This window comes from Panthera uncia, assembly GCF_023721935.1.
Source record: "Panthera uncia isolate 11264 chromosome B2 unlocalized genomic scaffold, Puncia_PCG_1.0 HiC_scaffold_24, whole genome shotgun sequence".
Taxonomy (NCBI): Eukaryota; Metazoa; Chordata; class Mammalia; order Carnivora; family Felidae; genus Panthera; species Panthera uncia.
In genome coordinates this window covers 56707055-56726822 of record NW_026057580.1, presented here as the reverse complement: position 1 = coordinate 56726822, position 19768 = coordinate 56707055, and the positions used below count along the sequence as shown (strand labels likewise).

Sequence of the window (19768 nt, the reverse complement as noted above, 5' to 3'; positions counted from 1 at the left end):
GCATACGTGGATTTTTGCACAGGAAGGAAGATCCACACCATCTATGAGATTCTCAGAAAGGTACGTGACAATTACTTCCCCCACCTAACCCATATGCCACCCACACACAACAGGAGAAAACTAAGACTTCAGGAAACAAAATGTTACAAATTTTCCTCAGGGTCTTCTCATTGTGCAGATGGGACAGATGAGTAAAGGGTAAAAGAAAGGAAAAGAGCAGCTATGTGGCACCATCCCATGCCATTCACAGAGGATCCAGATGGGGAGACTGAGAAGGCACCTTCCTGGGCTTGCTTTTTAGGGAGGTGTTGGTCAAAGGGAATTTCATGGACTGCACAAAGTACAATGTACAACATCCAGACGTCACCTGAATTGTTTTACACCTGAATAGGTTTACATATCAAACCTCTTTTGCATAATGAAATCAGTTTCTCAGAGCTATAGTTTCATTTGATTAAAATGTATCTAAATCATTCAGGAAACTAATTTAAGAAATTAAATCTAGTTAAGTATGGGGGCACCGGGGTGGCTATCAGTTAAGTACATGACCCTTGATTTCTGCTCAGGTCATGATCTCACTGTTTGTGAGTTTGAGCCCTGAATCAGGCTCTGCACTGACAGTGTGGATGGAGCCTGCTTGGGATTCTCTCTCTCTCTGTCTCTCTCTCTCTCTCTCTCTCTCTGTCCCTCCCCCCACCAAATAAATAAATAAACTTTAAAAAAATCTAGTTAACTATGCTAATTCTCAATGGGGATACAAACAAGCTTTCAAAAAAAAGTAACAACAATCAGCTTTAAATCAAATATTGAAATTCACATCTGGCCACTTACTAAACAGAAAGGAATAATTATTTAGTAGGAATATTTATCAAAATTAGTATTTTAAAAACTAGCATCCACCCAGGTTGAAAGAACAAAATATGCCTTTCTCGGTCTTTATTTTACACCCAAAGTAGTGCTGGCTTTTCGGATATGCCAGTTAAATTTAGTTTGTTACTGGAACATGTGAATCATAAAAGCTGTACCTTTAAAAGCATTTTCAGAGAAATTTATTTTTTGAAATCTCAACCTGGTAAGCAAACCTTTGAAGAAGTCTCAAAAAATTTGTTCTCAAAAATATAAAGGCAGAAATGACACCTAGGAAAGGCTAATGAGCTATCAGTGGTACTCTGAAGTAAATCCTAACGTGTTAATTATCTCAGGTTTCCAGAAGGCTTCTTACCCTGAAGTATGCTCAGTTTTTGATTGTGCATTTCATGTTTCTATTTTTGATTGTGCATTCCGTATCATCTATCAAGTCTTCCCTTTCTCAATTCCAACCATTTGTGCCATTGTTAAGGATGCTCATATTAGGCCTAGATGACGGTGATAGATGTACTGCACTCCTATCTTCCTACTGTTCTGTGAATCTATTCAGAACATGGAGCACCTCTGACTAACTTCCATACAACGTGAGAAAACTAAGACTCCAGGAAACAAAATGTTACAAATTTTCCCAAGCACCCAACAAAGTATGCTAAATAAGCATACACCATTTAGAGAGCAGGTACAAATCTTACTGCAGATTCTGGTGTGCAAGGAAATGAAAAGCTCACCTCCCTGTTTTCTATAACTCAAATTTAATTTCTATTCTACCACTTGGGAAGATGGTATGATTTGGTAATTAACACGGTGGCAAAGTGATGAAGGCGGGGCTGCCGGGCACCTCTAGTCTCCACGTCACCATGCATACCCCTACTTGACTGTCACTGAATCAACCATCATTTTCAGTCCCTGACCTACTGGATACTAGCAGCGTTCAAAACTGATAAATGCTTTCTCCTTGAATCATACTACTTCCTTGGCTTCTATAATCTCATCTTCAAGGAGGAAAGTTTTCCTCCTTCGTCTCTGGCTACATATTTTTCTCCTTTGTCCTCCTCCCTCTTCTGTACCTAATCATTAAGTGCTGTAGTTCCATGGGATTCAGTTTAATAATCTACTCTATCTCTAGGTAATTCCAACTCCAGTAAAAAGTGTATCACAGGTGTGAGTCTTCTATGATGTCCAAACATACAATAACCTCCTATTTGACATGATCATTTAAACATCTCCAAGACAGCTCAAATTTGATATTGCCATAACTGCACTGGCAATTTCTTTCCCCATCTCACCTCTCCCCCAAATTGTTTCTCTTGTAGAATTCCTTTCTCGATGAATAGCCCCAGCATATACCCAGTTGCATGAAATGTCACCATCACACACTTGTACAGATATGTACCACCATCCACGCACATGTGCCGTCCCCCCATACGGCTCTATGGAATGGCACCACCACCCACATAGATGTTAGCAGTCACTAGGTTTCTCTCCCTCATTCTCAATATCTACTCCATCACCTAGGCCTAAAACTTCTACTTCTTAAACAGAACTTAAATGGTCTCTTCTTTTTCTCTAACCCCACCTCTCCAGGATGAGCTATAGATCTCTGATCTGAACCAGAAAAATGGACTCCAATGCCTTCCTATACTCAAGGAGTGTTCTCCTCCAATCAGAAGCCATTGCTAGCCTTCCAGGTCCTGTCACTCTTGCTCAATGGCTGCCCACTGTCCTCAGGATAAAGACTGGTATCATGATAGGCCCAGGTATGGTCCTGCCCATCCCCCTGTTCCAGCATCATCTCCCCCGACATTGTCGCTGGCTCTCTGTCCACCCCTGTACCTTGTTGTGGCCATGTTTCCTCCCAGTGTTGCATTGGTCCTCTGCATAGGACTTCTTTCTCCTTTGCTTGAAGCATTCTCTATCCTCTGGCTTTCACCTCATTAACTTGTCACATCCTTCAGACCCCTCACCCCATTTTCTCAGGGAAGGCTTCCTCACCACCTCCTCAGAGCAGCTCAAAACCTTTTTTACAATTTTCGTAACACCGCAAACCTCTTCTTCTCAGCAATTACTTCAACTGCAATTTTACCCTTTCTTTATGAGATCATTTGATGAATGTCCATCTCTTCTACTAGAGTGTCAGCTCCAAGACGATAAAGATCTGATCTGTCTTGTTCACCACTGACTCATCAGCACCTGGCACAGTGCCTGATTTCCCAACAGATGCCCAGTAACGATGTGTTGAATGAGCATTCTTGACAGATCAGAATAAATATTAATGAGAAAACTGGCAATGCCTCTATAAGCATATTCAAGAAGCAACAACAACACAACATCTTTTATAGCTTTCATCCTGAAATGTGAGCATGGAGGGGGATAGGGTTCAGCCAAGCAGATAAGGTGTGGTCCATGAGTCAAAGCTGCTCATTAGCATTAGAGACTGAGAGACTGGGTAGTGGGAATCATAGGTGGTGGTCAAAATGAGATTGCCTACATTCTCGTTACCCCCACACCCAGGGTGAGGTAATAATGGGAAGAAAGGCTTGTTCTCCTCAATGAAAAAGGAGAAAACATGAGCTCCCCAGGCTCTCCTGCTTCCGCTTAAGGATAACCTTAATACTAGACAGGAAAAATTGACCGAATGTCTACCTTGTGCTGGCAAGGAACCTTAGATACATTATTATACCTGATTCACATTTATACTGCAGAATAGGTGTAACCGTCCCACAGTACAAATGAGGATACTCGGTTCCAGGAGATAAATAACTTTCCCAAGACCAAACAACCAGTAAATGAAAGAACCAGGATTCAGCCTTAAGGCTGTCTTCAAAGCCGTTCAATTGATATCCCCCCTCCCCCCCCGCTGCTGCTGTGGCTGCACATAGAAGGGCAGCTGCAAACAGCCAAAGCCTACTGGCTGCGGAGGACATAAGTGGCTGGGGAACAATGTAATCCAAAAGCAGTTTCAAAATCACTAGCCATCAAGAAGGGCCAGAGCAGCCAGAAGCAGTAACAACAGCAGGGAATAAGTCAGATGTGGTGTCTGTAGCACATGAGAAGCATATGTTAAGGCTGGATCCCAGAAGAAAAGTTCTCCACTATCAGACCCTGTCCTGCTCCAGTACCCTCTGGCAGGGAACAGTGAACCAAAGAGAGCTAAGGGCTGATGCTGATGCTAGAGGGCCTTGGCCAGACACATGTTGTTTTGTTTCCAAAACAAAACTAATGGAACTAATCCTAGAAATTTCCTTTGCTACACCAGTGGGAAGAGAAACACTTAAGGGGCTCAGTCGGTTAAGTGTCCAACTCTTGGTTTCAGCTCATGTCATGATTTTGTGGTTTCATGAGTTTGAGCCCCGCATTGGGTTCTGCACTGACAGTGCTGTGGAGCCTGCTTGAGATTCTCTCTCTCCCTCTCTCTCTGCCCCTCCCCCAGTCATGTTGTCTCTGTCTCAAAATAAATAAACTTAAAAAAATTTTTTAACATTTTTTTTAAAACCATAAATAAAATTTGAAAGTGTGTTGTTTTGAAAATACCCAATTTGAGGGGCACCCGGGTGGCTCAGTTGGTTGAGAGTCTGACTTCGGCTCAGGTCACGATCTCACGGTTTGTGGGTTCGAGCCCCACATTGGGCTCTGTGCTGACAGCTCAGAGCCTGGAACCTGCTTCCGATTCTGTGTCTCCCTCTCTTTCTGCCCCTCCCCTGCTCATCCTCTGTCTCTCTCTCAAAAATAAATAAACATTTTAAAAAATTGTGAAAATACCCAATTTGGGAAAATATACAGGTAAAATTATTGGACTCCTTTCAATAGTCAACTGCACAGGCTTCAAGTGTTTTGTAAGTGTGTGTGTGTGTGTGTGTGTGTATGTGTATGTGGGTGGGTGTGGGTGTGGGTGTTTGTGTGTGTGTGTGTGTTTAAATAAAGTATGTATTACCTGACAAAGAGGCTTAGGAAGAATCAGACATACACGATACTGGAGGTTGCCTAGAAATCAGTATTTCCTAAAAGCATGTTTATATACAGAACCTTTACTAGGTTTTGTGTATAAACATCTATAAATATCCAGAAGAATCAGAAGGTGGGTGGGGAAATGCATTTTGAGACTAAGTAAGCCATAGGTCTTAGAGAGTCACTGGGGGTTTTTAGAAAGGAGAGGGAGATAATAATGGAAGCCATGTTTTTAAAGATAACACTCCAACAGCGTCCACAGCAAGGGATGGAAGAAATCAGAAACTGGCACGGAGAGACCAGTAAGAAAGCTGCAGTGCTGAGGATCTGAATCACAAGAGCAGCCACCAGATCTGAAGGAGAGAGGACTCTTAAGATACCAGGAAGGAGAAACAGAGGGGCCCTGATCACTGAATATTAAGATAGCACACCAGTTATCTGCAAATAAAGTCCGACACACATGAAATATGGTAATATTTTAATTTTACACTGACATGCAGCTCCTTTAACCCACATTTGCTGAGCAGAGTGCTAAGCACTGCTGGTACAAAGTGAGTTAAGATCAGTATTTAAGTATTTAGAAAGACAAATACAGACACAGAATGGAGGCTCCCCAGGATGACCAGGGACTGGGCCTAACTATAAATGGGTATAAGGGTTAGCTGGGACCCAATGGGGAGTTACTCAGATCAGAGGGCTGCAAGCAATCAGCAGAGGCGAAGAGTGGGAAGGGACAAGAGCAGGCAAAGAGTGTGTCTGTTGTGCAAGATGAGAAGCTTCACCGAGGAGACATATACACAGGTGTTTCATCATTTACCTCCCTTGAGTGTGCCAGCTAGAGCCAGATTGGAGCTGAGGACATGTGCAGATGCCCCCTGAGTTGCCCTGAAGTTACCTTTAGCTCATTCTAACACTAAGATCTCCAATGGGTGGGGTTTTCCTTTTTCTATGAGCATACAACGTATGCACTGGCATGTTGACATGCTAGGCATGAGCAGCTGAATAGAAGTGCCTCAGTAACAAAATATGTATAAATTCCTTCATGCAGCAAGCTTCCTTCCCCTAGAACACTGAGTAAAAGCTTCTTGCACTAACCCCAAAAGAAGACAGTTCTTTGAGAACTATCTCCTTACTTGCTGCAAATACTTTTTGCTCAAACCAAGAGACTCAGGCTGTCTACTAGCTGACGTGCCCCAAGCAGCAGACCTTTGTGTTCGGTAACACGAAGGAACTTACCGGGGTGATGGAAATGTTCTAAACATGGATTGTGTTAATGGCTGTACAACTCTATATACGTTTACTAAAAATTATTGAAACTGTACTTCAATACAGTGGGTTAACTCTATGGTGTACAAATTATCCCTCGGTAAAACTATTCTTCAAAAGCAGTAAGAGCTGCGGAAGAACAGTAATACAGGACATGGAGAATTGAGAGTGGGGCAGGGGCTGGTGGGTAGCTGGCAGTTTTAAAATAGGGTGCTCACAGAGGGCTTTACACGGAAGGTAACCTCTGAGCAAAGGCCTGAGGAAGGTGAAGGCATGAGTCGGGGACAGCCAGGAGGAGGTGCACTCCAGGCACAGAGACCCATGAACTATGTGCACAGGTTCTAAAGCAGAAAAGGCCAGTGAGACTAGAGCAGGAGTGGACAAGGAAAGAATAGAAGGTGAGGACAGGGAATAAGGGGAAGGACAGATGGTGCAGAGGGTATTGGTTCTTGGGATGGAAGCTATTGCAGTTTTGAGCAAAAGAGCAACACACCCTATGTCAGGTGTTGAAAGGATCACTCTGGCCACTGCAGTGAGGGGAATCAGTGCAAGGCACAGGAGACCCATTGGGAACCTGTTGCAGTAAGGCAAGCAAGAAGTGATGCTGACTGGGCTAACAGTGGTAGCAAGGATGTGGTGAGGTGGTGAGAAACAGTCAGATTTGGGGGTACTGAAGGTAGAACAAGCAGAACTTCCTCGCTGCTTCGATAGGAGTTGTCAGAGAAGGAAACCAAGGATGGCTCCAAGGTTTGGGGTTTGAGCAACTAAAGATGCAGAGACCCTGGATGAGGCAGGTTTGGAAGAAGCAAATTTAAAAGCAAATTTAAAAACTCTGCTATGTTATTGAAGCCTAAATTACTTCCCATAATCTTGACAACTTTCTTTTAAAGATCATCATCACTATAGGGTGAGTTTCCTTCCAATACATTCATCAGTTAAAGTATTTTAGAAAAAATGAATTGGCCATGCAAAACGTAGAAATGTTTATTTAAAATCCTAATTCTTGGTCTTTCTTGTATCCTGAGGATGGCTGAACAGCTTTTCTTATATAACTTCTCAATTATACTTCTAATGACATTAGTCTTAACCTGCTTGGAAAGGTGCTGCTGGTGGTCCAAGCTAACTAATAAAAGTTCAGTGACCCCAAATGGCAGTCACTCATCCCTGAGCAATTCTTCCTAAAGGATCCAGCTGAGCTGGAAAAAGCACTAATCGAAGGATGTCGGGATACTTGAACGAAATCCACCTCCTATAAAAATATCAACGTTAGAGCAAAATTCATGAAGCATCACAAAGAAGTGCCAAAATTCAAGGTCAATCTCTCTGGTGAGTTATTTCTCCTTAGAAGAAAGCTACTATAGAGAGATGAAGGTAGGCAAGGTTGGATTCCTATCTAGAGATTTAAGTAATACTCTCATTTCATGAAATGCAATTTTTCCTTCTTGCACTTCTAAATTTATGTGTGTGTTTCATTCTCTCCATTTATTCTGAACATTTGGCCACCAGACTTCTCTATGTGATCATTATCATTAATACGTGAGTTAGAAATACAAATTAGACTCAGCAGCTGTGCCCAAGGCCATTACTTCCTATAATTTGGCACAGATGGCCAAAAAGATGATTTTGGCAGAATGGCCAAATGCTAACCACCTAATGAGGCTGCAGTCTCAAAACTAACTGATGGTAAATGAATTTTACAGTTATCTTCACCCCTCTCCTTTCTCTTACCCCCTCTCTCATTCTCTCTCTCTCTCTCCCTCTCCTTGATTCTCTCTCATTCTCTCTCTCTCTCTCTCTCTCTCTTTCTCTCTCTCTCTCTCTCCTGTCCTTGACATAAGAGGCAGAAACATATACCCTAACCCTGTTTTGGGCAAAGTTGTAAACGAAGCATTTTACCTGGTTTTCTAGAAGGCAGCTCAATACAACAATTCCAATTCTGAAATGGTCATTCTTTAGGTCAAAAAATCTTTTTCTTCAACTCAAAAATATTTGTATTAAAAACTTTCCGGCGGGGGTGGGGGGGGGGTACTTTCCTGCAATAGGGATTAAGCTGGTTTATCCTAACTCAGTGTCAGAGAAACCACCAAAGAGCTTTACTGATGATTAATTAAATTAGGAGGAGCAAATATATAAGTATGGTATGTGCCTTTCATTTATACACTGACACACCTCAAAATGACTTCTCTTAAACTTGTAATTAGGCAACATTCTCACCATGCAAAACCCTGATCACTTTCATAGATGTCTAAAATTAATTTATAATTCCATAAGCTGTCTAATGGCAAGTTTCATTTCCTTATCTATATATGGGTGCTTAAACAGTTTGCCTATCTTCCCCAAATTCCTGATAATAGAAATATTTTGATGCTTTAAGTTCATGATAGTTAAGAAGGTCACAAAATTCCTTCCCCTGAGGCACAAAAGATACACAGTCATACTATTTCAGCCTATTTCAGTCTCTAAGAACAGAAATTACATTTAAAAGCCTATTAAAAACCTGCACAGCACCTTCTGAACCCTCCCAAAAATAAAGAGCGAATGACAATTCAAAACTGTAACTTCTCTGCTCCCAAAATCCTGCCGTAAAGACCTTACACTATTCTGCTGCAGTTCACTACTGACCTATGAGATCAATGACTCATAAAATTTCATGCACATGAGAAACAGCATTCTCCATTTGGCTCATATAATTCCGGGTAATCACCATCAATGGTCTCAGACTAAAAAGGTATAAACTAAAAGCATAGGACTTTATCTTATACAGGCATGTACATTTTTTAAATCCATCTAACAACTTCGATGTTGGACATTATAATGAGGACATTTATAAAGATGCTCTCCACAGCAATACACCTGATTAGTTGTACACAAATCCAAGTGGAAAGTTATAACTTCTCTATTTTAGCAGGGAAGATATTAATCACACATTGTGACTTCTATCAAGACGGGGCACTTGTTTAGTAAAGAATTGCCTGCACTGCTTCAAGGTTCATTGAGTATCCAGAGAGCTATGTGACCTCAGAACTGATCTGACTTGCTATTTTGAGTGTGGATGACAAGAAAGCTGAGGCCCAGATCCAGGTGGCATGGATAATTCTAGGGAGGTAGGAATAAGAAAAAGAGTGTGAGCAGGCCACTGTGCTCTAGGCTTGCAGCTCCCAAATTAGACCTACCGTTGAGAATCACTCAGGGAAAGTTTTTTAATATGCACTTGCTCAGCACCAATGCAGACTCAAACACAATAAACAAGGAGGCTCCAGGAATCTACATTTTTAAAACAATTCTAGGTCATTCTGAGGATTGGCCCCGTTGCAAACCTCTGGGCTAGACTCATTTGTAGAACAGTGATAATACATAATATTCTAAAGAAAGATCCCAGAATGTATCATTTTCTAAAGCAACATTCCAGAATGACCACTCAAAAGCACTACCGGAGCATTTTTAACATAAACAGAGCATTTAAAAAATACATTATTTTGTTCTCATGATTCTTAATGCTATCCCAGTGTATACAGAAGGAGATACAGACTTCTGAGATCAAGACTGCCCAGGCAGAACTGAAAACTCAAGGCATCTGACTCTGAGTCCCCTTGCTCTTCCAAACCATGTCATTGTGCCTGCCCCCAGCATCACCATCACCTCACTCCACAGAAATACTACCAGTGAGGGATTTTCTGTTCTGTTCTGTGAGAACAGCCTTGAGAAAAGGCCTTATCAACTCTGGCACTGCCATGTAGGAAGCCTGGGAGTTGGCCAGGGAGAGAATTGCGGCCGACTTCCATGAGACGATCCTCCTTCCGGGCTGAGATACTGGGGGGTACCGTGCCATCACAGAGAAAGACCCTCTCCTGAAACTGTCAATACACTCCCATCCCTGAGGTCAACCATGAGGCTCCAGGTAAGGAGAGGCACCTGATCCTAAAAGAAAGCTCCTGAGTCAGTGAGATCAAGCTTCCTACGTATCTTGGTTAACAGTGCGTCCAATCCATTAGGTAGGCTCACTTAATATTGAGATACAAGAGGTCCTCTTACATCCTTTCCTCTATCTATTAATCAAAAAAAGGAACAGTAACCAACAGCTGCTGATTGAAGCACTGAAAGTTCACATATGAACAAAGAATGATGGCAATAAAATTCTGAAGCAATCATAGGATATGGTTTTTCAAAAAGAGGTGAATACAGAGGAAGCAGAAGAACTCTAATAACACAGTGACCAAAAAGAAAAATACACGAATCAAGGCACATAGTTAGAGGTTCTGGGAATTTTATGCCCCATTAGGTCCAGAGGTGAAGAACATCCTCAATTTCACAGACAATAGGTAGTGCTTTTGGTACCACATAGTTAAACCACGTAACTAACGCCTCCTAACCTAATTCCATGCTGACCACACCGTTAGAGCCAGGAGAGAATATGCTGGCCAAAGAATTTCACCCACATCTGCAAACCCACTGACAGTTACATACATCATATATATTAATATTTCATTTAAAGCAATCAACACAATGTGAGCAACACTAATTGAACACCATGAAACACAGAAATCAAAAATGGACAACTTTGTAAAAGATTACAAGGTCAGAGAAGGGAAATTTATCATAAAACCCTACAGATGACACTAAGATTCACAAATTAGGATTTCAATAAAAAGTCTAATTAAATGCTGTGTAGAAAGGCCTAAGGGGCTGTGCATGAGTTTCTCAAATGACGTTTGATCAATTAGGAAACTCTATCTGTAGATGATATTAAATACCTTCAAGAAATGATAAATAGCTTTGACCCAAAGCCAAAGAAGATAAGCTATGCCCAAATTAAATCAGATTGTAGGTAATTAATGTTTTCATAGAAGAAAGAACCAAAACTTTCATTCCATATTTCTTTAGGCTTTGAATTCTTGAAAAACCAATCAGCCATATCAGCTCGTGGACATCATCAGTCTGGGAAAGACTAGTGACTCTTCGAAGCCGAAGGGTTATTGGATTATATCTACACTACTGCCTGTCACAGACAGCATTAAAAAAATGTCTCCTTTCGGGGAATGTCAAACAGAGCAGATGAGGAAGCAAGTCAAAGAGGGACTCTACCAAAATAAATCTCTTCCATTCAGATATCTACCTCAATTATGAACCTAAATTTCTAAAGTAATAACCATAGCTATTGCTTGGGGAGTGGTTGAAAATATCTTCATATTTAAAGAAGACATGTTTTTCTCAGTAATATAATTTTCTAACTTTGCTGGTTTATGAATTCAATGCAAACACAAGATCTGGCACTGATGCCATCTTGGTTACTGTATTTTTCATTGTAGAATCCACACTTCACTGTAATTAATACCCACTTCCCATCAAACCTTTTTGAATTTAGTTTTACTATGTTCTCTTCCAGACCCACAGTGATCAAAGAAACGGGTAAAGGATATTCTATCCTCGACAATAGATCACAAATTTAGCATTAGCAATTCCCTAAGCCTTTTTTATTTTAGGTATGTGAATTAATATTACTCACCAATTCCTAAAAATGCATCTTAATTATTAAATTGCAACACAGTTAAACAAACACTGAAATAAGTACATCCATACATAACACACCAGAGCACACGTAGCACATGAAATAGTGTTTTCTGAAAAGATGTGCTTTGTGATTGATGATAGGATAAAATCAAAATTTAGCTTGGTATATGGATTCCTAAAGTTTACTGTTCAGGTTACCTTCTCCTAAGTGACTTTTGTTATCACTGCCACAAAAGTCACCAGGGCAATGCACTGCTTGAAGGTCCCACTGCTGTCTGGACTACCCCCAAGACCACGAGCTATGGGGGTGTCCCTGAAAAAAGTCCGGACATGCTGACCTCACCTGTACCCCTAGGTAGTCAGAGAACTAGATGATGTGAAAAAGTAGAAAAATTACCGTTTGTGAGGAGGAGTTGTTGCTTGGTGGGAGTTGGGGGAAGGGCGGATAGTGGTACAGAGAACAAAGGAAAAAAAACGACTTGACTAGAAAGTATGCTCTTTGGGAAGCCTTTAATCCTATCTGAGTTGAAAGTGAATTTGAGGAGTTTTTTCTTTGAGCCTGGTGAGCTCTTGACCTTTTCATAAAATTTACATAATTCCCCATGAAGGGAAACCCCTAGTTGTCTAGAAGAATGTAGGCAACCATACCGTGACCTCACAGAAAGGCTAGGAGGTCTGTACCGACCAGGTCCCAGATGCTATTATTAATTCCACAGGGGGCACAAGGGGACCCCTGAGGAAACCCGATTATAGAGCCCTCAGTGAGATGCCGAGGCAGGAGGAAAGGGACCCTCCCTCCTTTTTCCTGTGGCCAGGCTGAGCCTCGAGGATGAGTAGAAAACAGGGGAAGATAGCTTGCCAGACAGGAAAGACACCAAAACACAGGTCTCTCTCCCTTGGGGGGCGACCCAAGCAGCTCACCACTCACTCAAAACTCCATTACACTAAGAGGCTAGCTCCTCCGTAAGGCTGGCAGACCAGGTTAAGACATTTTATATGGTACATGAAACTTAAGTGTATCCTACCCTCACTTGGGGGAAGGCAAAGGCGGGGCAGTACAGAGAGGCAGGGGGAATTAGGAAGCACCAAGATTGTATTATGCACCAGGTATTGCGCTGCATGCATATTTTATGTAATCTCAGAATAGCCCTACAGTCTAGGTAATAGAAGTCCCATGTTACAGATGAGGAAAATGGGACCTGGAGGGCATATGTAGCCAGACTGTAGATAAAAGAGCCAGGAAGTGTCAGATTTAGGATTCAAATCCGGGCCCCCAGGCTCCTGCGGGCTGAGCCGTGCTCCCCTGCACAGACAAGTGAAGAACTAGAACTCACAAATAACAAGGCTTCTAAGTGATGCTTTAAATGAAGTACCAGAACTTATGTCATAAAAAATTGCAAAATGCCTCCTCCACTGCTCCTGGAGTCTGTCCCATTAGCACTGAATGTGTTCCCACTGAAGCACTCAGCCAGGATGGGACTAGTTATTCGATCCATATCCTGTATGCCAAACCGGTTGTGGGGTTTGGGGGAGGAAGCGGTGGTGGGGAGTGGGGGAGCCCTGGAGCCCTGTTTCTAAGTAGCTGGAACTGGCTCATCTGGCATGAAGAGAGGAATATATTATGCCTCAAATAAACATGTAGGAGAAAGTCAAGAGTCTAAGAAAACTGCCAAAGATTTTCCTTCTTCATTTAAAAATCATCTTATCAGGTCGGTAATTTCAACCTTACAGAACTAATTTAGACAAACTTACAGCTTTCTGTGGTTTCGCTTTATGCGGAACCAATCTGACTCCAAAGCAAGTTTACAAAACCGTTTTTACATATAGTTCTTTTAAAAATCTCACCAAAGTTTATTGTGCTGTATGTCTAAATCGAATTCAATTAAATGCATTAATGCATTGCAGTGTGCATCTGAAACAAGGCAAGAACAACAACAACAACAAAAAACTCATGAAGTTCAGCACTTCCTCAGCCTAGGAAAGATCTCAGCAAGAAGGCGATGGGAATTGAAGGACCCCACTTAGACGCAGACGTGACAGGACCAGGAGATGGTGAACAAAAGAAATTCCATCTATTAATCCCCAGTAAGAGGGGAAGTAAGACGTTCTAAGGTAAATTCACAAATTCTAGTCTCCACTCTGGAAGAAATTCCAAAATAACATCAGCCAGTTATATAAGGGCAAGGAAAGGGGAGTAAGGTACTACCTAACACAGAGATTCTCTCCACTGGTCTAAGGTCACTGTCACCAAAACGCTAAATAAGAAAGGGGGACTCCTCACATCATTGGCTCTGAATAGTGTCCATTACTTTCCACATATATCCGTGAAGAGCAAATCATCATACTTGGTGGGAGTTAAATCCCCCCAACTTTAAAGCAAACTCCTATCGTGCCAAGTGTCCTCAGTGCTAGACTCTGGCCAGCTATGACACGTTTCTATTTTATTTCCTCCCGTTACCTTGTGCCCACCATCCTACCCACTCAGTGCGGATCTAGTACTTGAATCCAAATCTTTCTGCTTGCTTGTCACATTTTTTTTTCATATCTTCATTCAGGTAACAAAAATACTGACCTAAGCAAGACCAAGAACAGAGTACATTTATTTGTCACCCTGGGTTTGAGTGTCTATTTTCAAAGAGCTAGCAAGCAGCTTAAATGTCTCCTCACTTGCCCCATAGATATGAGACTTCATCAAAGGTGTATCCAACATCACAATCTGCATCTGCAAGAGCCTCCCTGACCTCTAAATCTATGGCCCTGCTAAGAGAAAATGTCTCCACTGACATGGTCTTCTCTCATCTAATTTGCACAATCTCCTGCCCATACTTGAAACTCCAGATAGTTGTCCAACTCCAAATGAATTCATGTAAAATATCTGTGTACACTTTCTTTCTACATAAAAGCGGTATTATGAGAGGAAGTCAGGTGCCAGATGCTGGATGTTACGAATATGGACACACTGGGGCACCTGGGTGGCTCAGTCAGTTGAGTGACCAACCCTTGATTTTGGCTCAGGTCACAATCCCAGGGTATCTAGCCCAGTGTCAGGCTCTGTGCTAAGCGAGAGGCCTGCTTGGGATTCTCTCTGTCTTTCTCTCTCTCCCTTTGTCCCTCTCCCCTGCTTGTGTTCCCCCTCTCTAGAATAAAATTTAAAAAAAAATTTTTTTAAGAATACAGGCACACCATAATAGTTAATGAGTATTTACTGTTTACCGGACTCTGCATAGAGAATTTAATACTTGGTTCGTCCCTTGCCCTATGTCAGTCTTTAAGAAGAATCAGTACTATCATCTCCAGATTCTCGCCCATGTCTACAACTCTCTGCTAGTCTCCTTCACCACCCTGTCTTCCTCCACCCCCTGCCACATACCCCTACTTCCATGTTCTTGCTGCACTCCATCTTGGAGACCATATTTCTGACCACACAGCTTGTGTCATCCCTTCAGCAACAATGATGAGCTCATCAATATTAGATATCATGAGCATCATCCTCTCAACTCACATTTCCAACTGACTGTCTCTTCCTTTCCATCGCTGACGGGATCTTCATTTACTAGAATCAGACCCAGCCATCAAGGTTCAGCACTAATCCTCCTCCTACACAGGAATAATCTGACCTCTACAATCAGAGTACTTTTTCATTTTTTTCCTGTATCTGGGCTTCTACGGAATCTGGTATCTGTATCTTAGCATTTAACACACAACTGCCTGAAAATCACAATTATGTACATGTCTATAACTTCCCTTAGGTAATCAGCAGAGAAGGAGAGGTGTGAAGTGAGGAGGGCTACTGAGGTTGGAAGCTGTCTTTCATGGGTCTGGTTTAACTTCCCACAGTCTCTGATTCTCTATCTATACAATGGAAATAAAATCCCTACTTTACAAGGACATTAGGGAGACAATATAGATAGTAGTCTTCCAAACACGGAAAACATGAAAGAAGCCGTAAAAGTGGAAGCTACCAGGAACAGTAAGTTTGTTTGCTCTGAATCCTTGAGGGCACAGCTGTTCTCCCCACAGGGCCAAGCTAAGACTTAGTTATGTTAGTATTAACCAACATTTCCATAGCTCTTTACTAGAGGTGCAACATAACTTCCAGGAATTGAAAACTGAAAATGCATTTCCTATTAAGCATCCTTCTAGAGGGAGATTTTAAAATAAGAGAACTGTTAGAAGCCACTGTTCAAATCTTGGCTTTTTTTTTTTTTTAACTACATCTTTTTGGATCCACAAAAGAAATGACATAAATAACTACTTTCTGACCCCACCAGGTCTGCTTCAGTGAAATCCACTGACATCTCTGTAGTATCAGTAGAAACATAAGAAAATGGCAGCTTTTCAAAAGGTATTTGCTTTATTATAAGATGCTGTTACTTAAGAAGTAAACAATATTTTTTATGTCAGTGTGCTAGGAGTGAATATCCTTTGGGAGTTCCCGTTTATGGTATTCCACCCCCACCCCCCCCTTTGGAATACTGCAGTATTCTGTGGTGGGTTTTTAGCAAATTACCTAAAGCCTTAATAACAGGTTTTCACTGAAAGGCTCAGGATGCTCCTTTTTCTTTTCTTTTTTTCTTTTTTAATGTTTATTTACATCTGAGAGAGAGAGAGAGAGACAAAGCTTAAGCGAAAGAGGGGCAGAGACAGGGGGAGACAGACTCTGAAGCAGGCTCTAGGCTCTAAGCTGTCAGCACAGAGGCCGATGTGCGGCTGGAACTCACAAACCACAAGATCATGACCTGAGCTGAAGTTGGACGCTTAACCAACTGAGCCACCCAGGTGCCCCAGGATGCTCCTTTTTCCGACCAACTTTTTATTCTACCTCTACCTACAATGTCAGGTACCTGATCTACTTTTTCTATACTTTATTGTATGTGCCCAGAAAAAAAAAATTAACCCAGGAACACAAGAAGTTTTAAATTATAAATGCTTTTGTTTCACCATTTAAAAAAAAAAAAAATCCTCTTTTGGAGCACTTCATTTTCTTTTATTTTCTCTGAGGTATAAGAGGGAGACCGAGGAACTCTAAAAAACAAACTTGGACCTGTTTATTGAAGAAAGGATATGGCACATTTTTTAGACTTACTATCAAAACCAGAAAACTCCTAATCACTCTTACAGTGATGGATGTATTTGCTCACATCAGTATTCTGTAAGAGAAAAATAGTTAAGAACTGAATGAGAGCTCAGTAGCTATAGATTGCAACTGGCAGGCCACAGGCCACATGCGGCCCAAATACATTTTTAGTGTGGTCCTTACAGTTTATAAAATTAAGGACACTTCACATAAAAACATGTAAGCTTCTGATTCCCTTGTTTTACAGCCAGGGTGGCAACAATCAGCTACAGGCACGTTGGAGCTGCCCTTTTAATAATGGTTTTCATGTTCCACAGGCCACAATCCACAACCCCTCCTCCCACATGGCAGGACCACTGGGCCTGCTCCACTCCTTTATCTTACCTGTGCACTGGAAATGCAGACCCAGGGTTTTTTTTTTTTTTTTTTAAGCAAAGAGCCTGGAACCAAAGAGGGCTTCCCCATTCACTAGCTCTGTGACCTTCCACAAGCTCTGAGTCTTGGGTCCCTTCAGGTTTAACCTGAAGCTAATCCCTTGACCTCATCAGGTTGTTGTGGGGAATAAAAAAGAAGAGTGGAAAAGTACTTCGTAAACTGTAATATAAAATATTTGTCATCTTTATTCATTTCCCAGTCCCCTGTCACTTGTATAAATCCCCTCTATTTACCTCAGCTGTTACTGGCTTCCGTGTTCCTCATATTGCTACTCTGTATGACACAGTTTAATATCTAAATAAAAAGAATTTGATATATTTCCTTGCCTCATTTAATAAAAGGTAAGAAGATGAACAAACATCAAAGAAAAACGAAATGTATTACCGAATGTCAGTGGATCTTTACTAGGTCCTTTCTGTTTGTAATGAAGGTGTGAAATTAGTGCAAAGTGTAATTACTGGATTGCTGATCCCTTCAAGGGCTGTTGTAAGTTCACCCACTAGGCACCTGAGGCCTCAAAGTAAAACTCACAGCCCCATCATTAGGGGTTCCTGTGAGATATGAGCATTGATCTCCTCCCTGGGCCTCACCCAGTGCTCTGGTAAATGATCTGGTCATTTACAAAACAATGAAACAAGGAAAACAAAACAAAACAAAACAAAACAAAAAACACAAAAGGATCTATGAGGCTCTCTCTGTGCCTCCCTCCTCTCAACATTTCAATAGAAGCTCCAAAACCTTAGAATCTGCAGTAATAAGCCATGGCACAAATTCTACACCTATATCTATCAACATACAGATATATGTAAAAAAAAACAAACCAAAACAAAACAAAAACATAAGAGCCTTGAAATAAAACAGAATCTTCTCACAAATGGGCAGAGGTGCAGACAACTGCACTTAAATAATGTTGCAGTGCCCACAGAAATGTTAGCAAAGATTTCTGTCGTGAATGCTCTCTCCTTACATTAGGAATTCACTTATGTATTCCTGTTCTGGTCCATTTGCAATAGATCACCCTTGTGTGAGGAACCACAATTAATTCCTCTTTCACTTTTAATATGAAGATAATCATGCCTGAGTGAACTGCAGGATATAATGTGGAATTAGAAGGGAAAGGGGATTTTCACTGGACTCATTGTTCTTTATAAGATCTCCAAAATTGGAGTACTTTATGATTCAAGACACAATCCGTTGAAAACCCCGTCTGACGAATCCGTTTTGAAGCATACCATATAGCGCATTACCGCTTTCCTTGAAGTTGAATGAAACCATGCCCAGAATACATATTAACGGTTGCCAAATCACCACATGGCCCTCAGCGTGTATTTTATTTTTTTTTTGAACGTAATAAATAACAACATCATTTTTTAAAAAACTACTTCTTTCAATAGACGGCCCAAGGCTGATGTTTAAGCAAGTCTCCTTGGCAACCAAAGAGCACAGTACGTCTCGGGCTGGGGGAAGGGGAGAAGGCGGGGGAGCAACTCCACGGTTGGTAGAATAAGTAACGGGAGTAGTAATTGCTCCCGCTAGACGACGCTGGTAGAGCTGCACCGGCCGCATACCCCTGAAATTTTAACTCCTGTCTCGCCCCCACTGGCGCACCAGCGGCCTCCCACCCCCTCCCTCCGGGCCACAGGCACCTACCCCGAACAGGTTACAAGGAGAGACTGGCTTACCCGATGGGGTGAGCGGTCTGCTGGGTTATGTATGTACCCGAGTCGGCAGCGCAGGCACCGGGCGCTCCCTGATGCACAACGGCTCTGCTTCTCCCCCACGATGCTGAGGTTAAGGGAAACCGCAGTAGCTTCGCACTGTCGGTTTGGGGATGCAGTTGTGAAGACAAGAGCGCTAGCGTATATGTATATGTGTGTGCGCGAGCGCGTGTGTTCAGTGAGTGAGCGTGTGTGTGTGTGTGTGTGTGTGTGTGCCCGCGCGCTCCCAGACTCTCCCTCTCCCGCGGGGAAACAGTGTTTGCTAGTAAATAAAAAGCAGCAGCCAGCACCGCAGGTGGCGCGTCCCGGCTAGCTCTGCCCCAGGCGGCCGCGTCTGCCTGGAGACGCACCTTGGCGGACCCCGGGGCGGGTTCAGACCGTGATGCGGCTCCGCCCCCTCCCGCCTCAGGCGAGCCAGCGCGCACGCCCGCCCCCTCCCTCTGCGCCGGCCAGCCCGCGCGCACGCTCCCCTCCTCCCACACCAGCCGCTGGGGAGGCGCGCACGCCGCGCTTTCCCCACCCCCCACCCCCGCTCCCGACGGCGAGCCAGCGCGCGCTCCCGCTCTCCCCGGAAGTCCCCCTCCTCTGCGCAGCCCGACTTCGTGCTCTTTGGCACCTGCGCTGTGGGCCGCTGGGTCAGAACTACAGTCGGCCTGTGCCCGAAGCTGTGGTGACCGATAACCGAGAACCCAACCTACGTGCTCCCAGAATCCCTTCCCATGGCTGGAGAGCAACTGGCGGGAACAGAGCTCTGTCCCTCTGCTTCCCTGACACTACTGACTTGAAAAGTTCACATTGCCACTATTCCTAGCCACCCCTCTATGGCTTTATGGTAATGTTGGGAAAGACTTCACGGTAACTTTAAGGTTGGATGGGAGCCCTGAACCTGAGAAATGAGGAAGGGTATTTTGGTTACAGCTAATTCAGCATTAACACTGTAAACAGACAACAA

The 19768-nt window shown here is 42.7% G+C and overlaps 1 protein-coding gene across 4 annotated transcripts in view; it reads right to left on the bottom strand.

Annotated features, from left to right (window-relative positions):
* Positions 1-19200, bottom strand: part of KLHL32 (kelch like family member 32) — a 238752-nt gene extending 219552 nt beyond the window's left edge. For 2 of the 4 annotated variants that reach the window (XM_049654024.1, XM_049654028.1), the window contains exon 1: positions 18781-19199. The gene's annotated coding sequence lies outside the window, so the exon portion shown is untranslated. Of the gene's footprint in view, positions 1-18780 lie in introns of all 4 variants that reach the window. The other 2 variants (XR_007462784.1, XM_049654027.1) reach the window with 2 other exon arrangements.
* Between the last annotated feature and the right edge of the window lie 568 nt (positions 19201-19768).